The sequence below is a fragment of the Sarcophilus harrisii genome, chromosome 4 (assembly GCF_902635505.1).
Source record: "Sarcophilus harrisii chromosome 4, mSarHar1.11, whole genome shotgun sequence".
Classification (NCBI taxonomy): domain Eukaryota; kingdom Metazoa; phylum Chordata; class Mammalia; order Dasyuromorphia; family Dasyuridae; genus Sarcophilus; species Sarcophilus harrisii.
Window position 1 is genome coordinate 394,659,746 of NC_045429.1, and position 12,095 is coordinate 394,671,840.

Consider the following 12,095-nt stretch of genomic DNA (forward strand, 5'->3'; position numbering starts at 1 on the left):
GAATCATTATTTGGCCCTGTGATCTGGCTAGCCAAAATTTGTTACTCAGCTACTTGGATGGATATGGGATCTTGTTATTTATGATCCCTCTCATGGTGCATGCTGTCTCCTAGTCATTCATGTCCTTTGTCTGTGATTCTGGTCCTTGTCCTTCTGTAAGTTCAGCCAAAGGAAGCCCAACAAACAGACCTGGGCTTTCCTCACTCTAATTTTCCCATGTGTCCTGAGCTGGCAAGGATGCCAACAGAAAATAGAGTTATGCATTGGTTGTTCTTCATTTTTCCTGACACCATCCTATCTTCTTTTTTGATTATTTATTTCTTTGATTACATCCTTTACTCTGCTTCTTTTTCAAAGCTCTTTATTTGGTAGGGATTCATAGCTGTCCTGTGACCCATCATTACTTTTTAAGCAAGACTTATTTTTAATTTTTTGCAGACTCATAGGCATAAAACAACACTAATAGGGTACTGGTATTTACAAAATGTGTTTGTATTTTTTGAAAGAAATTTGGAGTCTTTTAAGGAGCATCATAATTTTTCAAAGATAGTCCAATCCATTTTCCCGACATTCTAGGTGATACAGTGGATAGAATGTTGGGCCTGAAGTCAAAAAGACCTGAGTTCAAAGCTACCCTCATATATTTACAGCTATTCAACTCTGAACCAATTAGTTAACTTTTGTCTGCCTTATTTCCTTCAGTTGCAAAATGGGGCTAATTATAGCACCCATCTTCTGTTTGCTAAGAGGATTAAATAGCATAATATTTGTGGTACCTGGTAGGTGCTTATTAAATATTTGTTCTTTCTTCTACTAACTTTCCTCTCCACTTCTTTAATTCTGAACCCATCTTATTGCCTGTTTGCATTGTTTGTCCCATTTAATGAGCAAGTTCTGCAAGTTAACCATCAATTACACATGAACATCCACTTGGCTTTGTATTCCAAGTTAGTTTGGCCTAATCATCCACCTAGAGTTCATTAGTATGTTTTGTTTTGTTTTGTTTTGTTTTTAACTATTCTACCAATTCAGATTGAAAGGAATTTTGACACCTCACCAAATGCCTTGGATCAATATTGCTATTTTTTAGAGTTGATGACATTGAACTATAATGATCTGTTAGATGGTTTTAGTGCCAAAAGGGAAGAACTTGACTTTTATTGAGTCTGGGAGAGAATGGAAGGAGACAGGTGGACCTACCAAGGCAAAGTTGTACCTTAATGTCTTCATGAAATCAATAAAATCTCATCCATAAGCAGTATTTCCCTTTTTTTTTTTTGTTTTTTAGAATGTGTCAGGAGATTTAGGTATAAGGAAAAAATTCCTTCAAATTAAAAATGAAGTCCTTTACCTTGGCAGATAGTGAATTATCACCAGTGTACTTCAAACACAGGCAGATAACCTTTTTTATTGGCAATCTTTTCAAGGGAAGTCGATTTGGTTAGAGATTGGTCTAGGTCAAAGGTATATGTCACATGGACTACAAACCCAATAAAATATAATTAGCAAATATTTATCAAAATGAAAATACAATGGGGTAGTTAGGTGGTATAGTGGATAGAGTACCAGCCCTGGAGTCAGGAAAACCTGACTTCAAATCTGGCCCCAGACACTCAACACTTCCTAGCTGTGTGACCTTGGGCAAGTCACTTAATCCCAATTGCCTCCACAAAAAATAGAAATGAAAATATAATGAAACATAGATAACACTGTCAATATGCAATCCACAGGGATCCTTTAATATATGGTTTAGTAGTCTCAGTTTCTGGGTTTCATACTTGGGGATCCTTCCAAATCTGAGATATTATGAGTAACTTCAAGCTGGTACAGCTGCCTGCCATCTATATGACTTTTCAGCATTCTTCCTTAGGGTAACACCAAAGAAATTCTCCTACTCTTTAAAAATGTACAAAAGGATTTTTTAGTGCTTTTTATTTTTATATCACTGTCACTTATATAAATACTGTTCTCACCTCCCTGATGAACACTCCCTCATAACAACGACAAAGCAAAACAAAGCAAAAAACAGTCCAACAAAAATTATTGAAATAGCCATCTCTGCCAAGATAATTCCCATACTTTTAATCCCTACACACATACAAATAGAATTACATCTCTGCCAACCAGCAATGGAAGAGCTACTAGTGAGAATTGAGGCCAGGGAGACTGAGGGTAAGTAAGCTTGTTTCTAGTAGAATTGAAATAATAAATGTCCCAGTTGTCTAAAAAGATCTGAAAAGACTAGCAAAAATCTCGTTAACCCCAGCAGCCTCCCTGGAGGAGCAGGTAAATAGGTGCCAAGTAAGAGTCCTATTACATAGTTAAAAAAATGAAGCATGAAAAATTTTATTTTCCTAGCCTCTTATCTCGCAGGAATAATGAAACATAGATAGATATCCTCCAAGTTCTTTTTTCTAGCTGCTTACTTCAACGAGAGATGTGTTTAAGTTTTTCTTATTTATTCATAATCGGAAATACCCTTGAATTTGCAAAGAGGCCATATTTCCATGTACTTCCCTATATAACTGCTTCTTGTGAATAGATAGGTCCAGTGATTGGCTACATTTGTAGCATCCTTTTGCCTAAAGTAAGTACCTACAATCAGGAGATCAGTATATACTAGTCTATCTTTAAGCCTTTCTAGTAAATCTTCACTCTAGTTTTCCAGTGAAGGGAGGCAACAAATTCAGAATGTAATCACTATTATCAAAGGTGCTTCAAGACCAGGGGTTTTGCAACTCTTCCCCTTCCCACCCTGAGATGGTATTTCCAGAAATGATTGTGATATAAAAACTCTTTACATATAGTTTTAAAGGGTAGAAAAGTAGAGGGGCAGCTAGATGATAGAGTACCAGCCCTAAAATCAGGAAGACCTAGGTTCAAATTTGGCCTCAAGACACTCATTTACCCTAATTGCTTCACCAAACAACAACAACAACAACAACAACACCAAAAACCCAACAACAAAAAACTTCTGGTATTACTCTGAAGGAAGAATTCTCCAGAGTGAGATGGATGGCAGACACTGGGGGTTGGACCACCCTGCAATTACTCACAGAATTATGGAGTTGAAAGGACCCCATCCCACTCTACCTCCCAACTACAGCATCACCAATCATTTTGACTTTTGTCTTAACACTCTGGAAGAGAGAGTGAGACTGATGATTTTGTGCAATTCTGCTTCATTTAAATCCAGTTCACACATCAGTCAAGACATCACCCTGTGATATCATTGGTCTCTTTTGAAAATAAAGGACAAACATCATTTGGAGAAATAATTAGTGGTTTTTTTCCCTAAATAGGTCAGGAATTCCTGATCTAAAGCTTTGGTTCCATTTTAAAATGCAAATATCTTTCTGCACTTCATCAAAAACTGGTCTTGTCAGACTAACTTTCCATCCTTTTTTGACAGGCTCACTAAACTGGTTGATCAGGAGAATACCATAGATCAGGATTTCTTAGGTATTTTTGTGTCAGGGATTTCTTTGACAGTATGGTAAAGCATGTAACTAACTCTCTGAATAATGTTTTTAAGTGCATGAAATAAAATACATAGGCTAACAAAGGAAATCAAGTATATTTAAATACAATTATAAAAATTTTTGAAAACAAATTCAAGGATCCCAGACTAAGAACCTCTGCTACAGATTCTAACACTCAATAAACATTTATTAAGCACCTGCTGTATGCCAAACACTCTGCTAAGCTTTGGAGATAGAAAGGAAGGCAAAATTAGTTCCTGTCTTCAAGAACATTACTGTGAATTGTGTTTGCTTAGATCTTAGCTAAGCATTTGACAAAAATCTCTCATATCAAACTACAAACTTTCAAGTAGTTTTCAAATTTCAAACTACTTCCATGATCATGACTTAGATAAATCTTTGAACACAAGAGATTATTAAGTACCTACTATGTGCCAGGCTCTGAGATATGTGATAGAAACACAAAGACAAAAAGGAAACAGCCCCTAAGGAGGATTTTTTTCTGTCAAAGGAAATAAGATGGAAATGCATGAAGAAATATAAAGTATACACCAAGAAAATAAAAGGTAATTGGTGGGGAGAGGGAGGAAGGAGGCAATAGCAGAGGGAGTTGGAAAAGGCCTTTGAGGCAGTTGTAAGGGGGAAGTGTATTCTGGGCACAGGGGACAAAGGAAAGCAAAGAAATGAAAGAGAATGTTGGGTGTGAGACACTGCTAGAAAGCCAATTTGCTAGGATGAGAGAGTAAATGAAGAACTAGGTCTGGAAAGACAGACTGGAGTCATTCGGTAAAGGATTTTGAATCCTTTGTATTCTATCATAAGTGAGAGATGGGCTCACTTGAGCTTTGTAAGCAGGGGAATGAAACCACCAGCCCTGTGCTTTTGAGAATGTTCCTTTGGCAACTATATGTAGAGGGTGAATTGTAGAAAGAAGAGACTGATCTCCTAGGCTAGTGAGGTAGTGAGAAACTAGAGCTTAGAAGAGAGCTTTGAAAAGATAGAACTGGAAGTTATTTTTGAAGTTAAAGTAATTGAACCAATGAAAACTGATGAGATCACTGAAAGAGAAAAAAGTAGAGTCTTGGGACAGAGCCTTGGGGCGTATCCACAGATAAGGGGGTGGAATCCAGATAACAATCTCGCAGGGAAGACTGAGACTTAGTGGTCAGACTGGTAAGAAGAGAAACAAAATAGAACAGTATCAGGAAAACCCAAAGATGCAAGATTATCTGGGAGGAAAAATAGTCAACGGCATCACTGGCTGTAGAGTTCAAGAAAGAACCATTGGATTTGGCAATTAATAGGTCACCTGTAACTGTAGAGAGAACATTTTCAGTCCAAAAAGTTCAAAGCCAGATTGTAAAAGATTTAAAGAAAGTGAGAAGAGATTAGTGGAGTCAATGAGTGTAAACAATTTCCCCCCCAGGAGTTTGTGAAAGGAAAGAAATATAGAGCAGTAGCTTGAAGGGATGGTAGGTGCAAATGAGAGTTGTTTAAGGGTGGGGAAAACTTGGGCGTGTTTATAGATAATAGGGAAATCTGGAGATTGGGAGCAATCAAACTTTGATCCTGAAGGGAATGACTGCAGAGGTAATCTCCAGGGTCTTCTGTAGGAGACTGAAGAAGAATCAAGGGTACAAATTAAGGAGCTGATCTTGGTGAGAAGGGCCACTGCATCATCAGATAGTGACGTGAAATGGAGAGAATGGGGAATGATGAAGTCAAGTGGTTTTGAAATTGGCAGCCAGGGAAAAGGAAGAGCTTAATGCAAAGGGATTCTAATTTATCTCTGAAATAAGAAAGGAGGTTCTCAGCTGAGGGAGTAGAGTAGCTTGAGGAGAGATGAATGATTTGTAGAAAAACCGAGATGGAAATATTGGGAATATTTGGGAAATATACGTAAGAGTAAAAGAATTATCTTGCTTCAGAGATGGCCCACATATAATTAAATAATAACAATTTGTAATAGACCCCATCAACATGGTCGTATGGCTTGTTCTAACATTTTTAGCATTATGTGAGCAGGAGCAGAGAGAGGTAGATTTCATGATAATTTTAACTCTAGAGTTAAAAATTAGGAAGTGGAGAAAGTAAACCTGGAAATGAGAATGATATGCTGAGGGGGGAAGAGGTCAAAGTACAGGCAAAAAATGATTTTAAAATATACATAGGGATCAATGAAATGATTAGATAAAGGAATTTCAGAATTGGGTCATAAAAGTGGACAATTATGAGTAATAGTGAGATCAAGGTCATGACTTGTGTGTGGCTGAAGTGTAACAAGGGTATAGGCTATCTAAATTAAGGAAATTGATGAAATAGAAGGCTAGAATGTTTGAATAAATATCATCATAAAGGTTGCAGTTCCCTAGTAAAAAGACAGGAGTTGGGATAAAGAAGACCATGATCCAGATAATGAATGAACTCTGAAAAAAAGAGGAAGAGGGCTGATAGATAATTGTCAGCAGGATCTGGTTTGGGTAATAAATTTGAAAAGAATAAATCTCAAAGGAAGAAAGAAATCTCAAAGAAAGGAAGAAAGGTTGCACATTGATGGCAGGGAAGAGAGAATCTAGAGAGTCATGGGAGAAAAGGCATATGTCTACTTTTCTTCTGGGCCAGTGGGAGCATGAGAGGATGGCAAAGGTTCTTTTGGAAGAGTCCAGGTCTCTGAAAAAACACAAGAAGAAGAGATCTGAAGGGAAGTTTATTAACAATAGAACAAGAATTAAGGAAGGCACAGTGGAAGAGGCAGGCAGAATTGTTTAGAAATTTGAGCAGAGTGGGATAAAGGGAGATGGAGATAATAAAATGGGAATTGGTAATGGAAGTACATAGTTTTCACACTAGACAGCTAGGAACATAGTCTCACTGAGAATGAGAGAATAACTGATGCCGTTAGACAAGGATTCCCGACATCTGACATGAATGTTAGACGGTCTATCTTAGTCTTCCTTCAAATACAAGGAAAGAAGAACGATTGACCTGGTATTAATGTTCTTTTCTTATTGAAGAGGTTCTGGCAACAAGAATTTGATATCTGAGTTTTTTGACCCAAACTGGATTCTAGTAAAATTTTAGGATGTCTTTTATTAAAGAAATTTGGACATTTGGAAAAGAAAGTGAAATTCAAAATGAATCAGCCTTGTCTTCATCAAGAATAGGTCATGTGTCACAACATAGCATTTTCACTCTTTCTGTTACTGTTTGCTTGCATTTTTGTTTTCCTTATCAGGTTTTTTTTTTTTTTTTTTACTTTCTTTCTGGATCCGATTTTTTTTGTGTGTGTGTGCAGCAATAAACTATATAGATATGTATATATACATATTTGTATAGTTACCTTGCTGCACAAGAAAATTTTATCTATATCTATATGTATACATATCTATATACATATATTGAATTTAACATGTATTGGTCTACCTGCCATCTAGGGGAGGGGGTGGGGGGAAAGAGGGGAAAAGTTGGAACAGAAGATTTTGCAAGGGTCAATGTTGAATAATTACCCACGCATATGTTTTGTAAATAAAAATCTATAATAATAATAAAAAAGAATAGGTCAAGTGAGAGTCACTTCATTTTTCTTTTTTACAAAGTTACTAAAATAATGAATCAGGGGAATTCTGTAGTTATTGTTTTATCTAGATCTTAGCAAATGTGATTTTTGGAGACTGAATGTGGATCAAAGCAGAGTATTTTCATCTTGTTGTTGTTGTTTGTTTGCTTCTGTGTTTTTTTTTTTCTTTCTCATGATTTTTTCCCTTTTGATCTGACTTTTCTTATGCAGCATGATTAATAAGAAAATATGTTAAGAAGAATAGCACATGTTTAACGTATATTGGATTGCTTGATGATTTGGGGAGAGGGGAGGAAGGGAGAGAGGAAGAAAATTTTGAAACACAAAGTTTTGCAGAGGTGAATGTTGAAAACTATTTTTGTATGGAAAAATAAAATACTTTTTTTTTTTTTTTTGCTGAGGCAAACTGAGGAGTTAAGTGACTTGTCTAGGGTCACACAGCTAGGAAGTGTTAAGTGTCTCAGGTCACATTTGAACTCAGGTCCTCCTGACTTCAGGGCTGATGCTCTATCCACTGTACTATCTAGCTGCCCTCTAAAATACTATTTAAGAAAAAGAAAATAAATATGGGCTGGAACATGGTCATGAAGGGATTTACATATCAGACAGAGGAGTTTGTATTCAATCCTAATTATTGAGGAAAAAAAAAACAGTCTCAAGCATTCTGAGTAGAATCATAGGGTAAAAGATTGTTATGTCCTTTCTAGTCATATTTTAAATATTAACTTACACCTTATTCCCTAAGGAAGAAATATGGACAAGTTAGGAACACCTGTGGAAAAGGAGGTGGCAAAATAAACCTTGGTTTCTCTGTTACCCTACCAGGATGGCTGAATGGGATAAAGTCAGATCTCATAGATACAGAAGGCTGTCTTGTTTCTCTTTACCCTCACATCAATATCCAAGGCAGCTGTGCCCCAGAGCAAATCTTAGAGCTGAGAATGAAAGGGAGGAGGAGCTGGTGATGGGGGAAGGGCAATGTGGGAAAAGTCAAAGGGTTTCTGCCCCTGCTGGTGGAGGCTGGCCTGAAGCCTGCTAGGTAGAGAAAGTTGAAGAGAGCCTCAGAGAAATAAAAGTAATTTCTCCAAAGTCACTTAGATACCTTTAGCAATACCTGGATTTAAACCTAGTCTTCTGCCTCTAGTTTCAATGTCTCATCCACCATTCTAAATCCTGCCCAGGGGACAGACATACATAGTAAATTAAGTTCAGCCATCACTAAGCAGATGGAGAGAGGGCTAAATTATCCATTTGCCAGTGAAGAATTTTTGGGCCAGCTGTAAAGAAATCAGACTTTGCCCTTCTGTGTCTACTAAGCGTGGTTAATATTTTAATTCAATGTTCTTAATTCTCCCCCAACCTCAGTGGGAGGAACTGGTTGGCATGGACTCTGATGAGGTCGCCCTGTCCCAGCATCCTATAATTCAACCATGGAATTTCCCAAACCACCCTGTCCATAACCAACCTTGTAACCGGGTTTAGGATAGACTGCGCCCCTCCCGCTTACTCCTGGCAGCTTTGCCTTTGGATCATAGCATATAAATGTGGAACTTGTATGTTCATATACAAAATTAGACCTAAAAGTCATTCCCCTTGTTGTATCAAAGAGGAAACCAAGACTGAGAGGTAGTAGTGGCTAATAGATAGTAAGCCTACGATTGGAATCTAAGTCTGAATCCAGGGTCACTACACCACAATGTCTTGAATGACAACTACAATATTAAATGGATGCACTATGTGATGTTACAGGAAGTAGAGGTGGAGATGTATATACTCTAGACTGATAGATGTGTTCCAGTAAAACCCTGTTACTAATATCATGGCAGATCCATCCTGTGGGTCAGCCCCCAGGTCTCATGTATATAATGCTATACCTAAAATTCACTCTTCCATGGCAGGCCTGTAATAGAGATGTTATCCTTGATCCCTGGACACAAAATCAATCAATCAATAACCATTTGCTGTGTGCCAGACACTGTGCTAAACACTGAGCAATATAATAGTAATGTAACTCAGCTGCATGTATGTTGTCCAAGTAAGAGAGCAAACTCTTTCCTCTTCTCTCAAACACCCCCCCCCCAAAAAAAAGGCAAAAATAAAAGAGAAAATATATTAGTTTTATTCCTGCAAGATGTTCTTCTCTGGGATTTTGTGAGGGTTGCAGGAACAAGTGGGGGAGAGATAGGGAGAGTATCCAACCTATGATTTCATCTGGTGTGAAGAAAACAGGAAAAATGCTGACTCTTAAGTAATGAGAGGACTTGGGAGGGATGGGACAGAGGTGGATGGGAACAATAGACTGGGAAGGTGACAGGAGAAGGAGGTAGTTTTTGCTTAGGCAACCATAGATTCTGCCTCACTGGAATTAAGTTATTAATACTTGGCAGTTTGATAGCCATGGCTCAGGGATATATGTAGGGTCTTTGGACAGGTAGTCTCTGAAATTAAAAAATAGTTCTTGCTCTAAAAGAGATTACTTTCTAATTGGAGGAGACAACATATGTGTTTGTATATGTAATACTTATATATCTTCTATATAATATACATGTTTATCTATTTGTTTATAATGTGTATTATATGTTGTCTGTTATATACATTATATAAACAATATTATGCTGTTTCCTTCATTAGAATGTAAGCTGTTTGAGGATAGAGACATACTACTTGTGTTACCCTAGGTTGGTCACTTAACCCCAATTGCCTCGCCATAAAACTCTTAAGTTCTTTGAAGTAGAGATTCTGCTTCTAAATTTTATATGTAACATGCATATGTATAGATTATACATACACACACATATGTGTATGTAAATCCATATAAAATAGATGGAAGATATCCTTAGAAAGGATGGTACCAGCATTGGGGTGTGACCAGGAAAGGCCAGCTGGAGGTTGTAGCCCTTGAGTTGAGTTCACACGGAAGCCAGGATTCTGAAACAGAGAAGTGAAGAAGGATTATGTTCTAGCCAGAGTAAACAGCCAGGGCAAAGGAATAGGGATAGGAGATACAGTGCTATGTGGGGGGTCCAGAATGGCTGCTTCATAGAGTGAGTAGAAGGGAGTAAAATATAGGAAGCCTGGAAAGGTAGAAAGATGCCAGATTACTTTGAGAATAGTTGAGAACCAGTTCATGCCTGGAATCTGCTGGATAGAGTTTTTATGCCAAAGAACAAGCATCCTATAAAGATGAAATCAGAGGGCTTGTTCTCCAAAAAGAAGAAAAAAAAGAAAAAAATCCTGGTCTGAATAGATGATTTATATTCATGATAAAGACACATTTCTTAAAACCCTGAGACCTTTCTGCCTTTCTGCCAGAACAAGCCGTGAAGTAAGAATGTTCATTTTCAGGGGTTTCTCAGCCATCAGCTTACATTGCAGTGTAGAAGGACCCATTAGGGAGTCCATAGGGCTTTGCTTGGCAGGAGTGAAAGAACTGTTCACAAAGGCCTCTGTCTTTCCTGTGAACTATGTCTATGACTCTCCGTGGTGTGGTGTCGGTGGGAACAGAGTGGTGGGGCCGAATAGAGGGGCGTGGGGCTTGGGGAGGGCAAAGGTTGATATCCATTCTGCTCCTTTTCTTTTCTCTTCCTGCCTGTGACGCTGGCCCAGGGACATTCTTGGGAACTGTGTCATGACCATTTCTGTAAATGATTCGCATGAAAGTGACCTTTAAAGAGAAAACAGCAACAACCACAAAAAAAAAAAAAAAAAAAAAAAAAATCTAAAACAAAATAAATAAAACCACCCCTTACTTTCAGGAGTGTCCTATCTGGGAGCTATTTGGAAGGGCCTGCATCTGAGAGTGTGGTTGTTTGGGTTGCTATGGGACAACCAAAATGTATTTCGTTCGCAGAGGGTTATTGTTCTGTTGCTGAAATCCAATCGCCAAAATCCTACACAACCACGTTTGCTCTGGTTACATTCCCACGTGCAAAATCAGTTCTTTTGAGGTCATTGATTAGATATCCTGATAAACTCTGAAGCAGGAATGAGGTTAAGTTCAGTGACAGGAGTTCAGGAGCAAAAAAGAAGGAAAGTAACTAGGGGGATTTGCTTACCTCAATTCTGAGGGCTTTCTCTGTTCTTATTTCCATTGACAGTATTGAATATAAGCAAAAGACCTTTGGGGTTGTTTTCTTGTTTTGTTTTGTTTTATTTGTTTTGTCCTGGCCTGTGATTTCATTGGTTTAAGAAGCTCCTACCTTTGAAGAAGGGAATCCCTTGTTCATCTTATGTCCTCAAGAGTTGGGACACTGAAGGTTTACTTAATTTGCCCAGAGTCAGCTAAGTGGCATAGTAGATTAGCCCTGGGCCTGGAGTTAGGATTTGAGTTCAAATTCACCTTCTCCCTTTCTAGGGCAAGTTATTTAACTTGTCTTTGCCTCACTTCTTCAGCTGTAAAATGGGAATAATAATAGCACTTACTTTGTTAGGATGTTATTAGGATCAAATGAGATAATATTTGTAAAGCATTATAAAGATGCATTATAAAGATTATAAAGGAATAAATGCTTATTCCTTTTTCTTCCCTTCTCTATCCCCCTTGCCACAGAATCACACAACTGGTATATGTAAAAAGCAAGAACTGAATCCAAGTCATAGGCATAAAATCTTAGATTTATAATTGGAAGGTTCCTCAAGGATCATCTCTAGCCATTCTTAATCTAGGACCCTGGAACTTTTTTTTTATATATATATTTTGATAACAATTTTAGTATGTTCAATGTTCTTTGGAATCCTATATACTTAATTTTATGCATTAAAAACACTGGAAAAGGAATCCTCCATCACACATACACACACACACACACACACACACACACACACACACACGCTAAGAACCCCTGCTCTAGTCACACCCTTTTAATTTGTCACTTATTGCTAAGGAAACTGAGGGCCACAGAACCTAAATGGCTTACCCAGTGTCACACAAATAGTGTCAGAGCTGCGATGCAAATTCATATTTTCTAACCTATCTAACCATCTTTCCATTGTAGCACACTGCCTGACTCCAAAGCTGGTTCCAAAACCAATTTCCT

General features: G+C 37.8%; 1 protein-coding gene across 2 annotated transcripts in view; it reads left to right on the top strand.

The window, feature by feature from the left end:
* The window catches only part of SLC44A3 (solute carrier family 44 member 3), a 98,671-nt gene that overhangs the window by 54,308 nt on the left and 32,268 nt on the right, over positions 1–12,095 (top strand). The gene's annotated exons all lie outside the window — the stretch shown is intronic.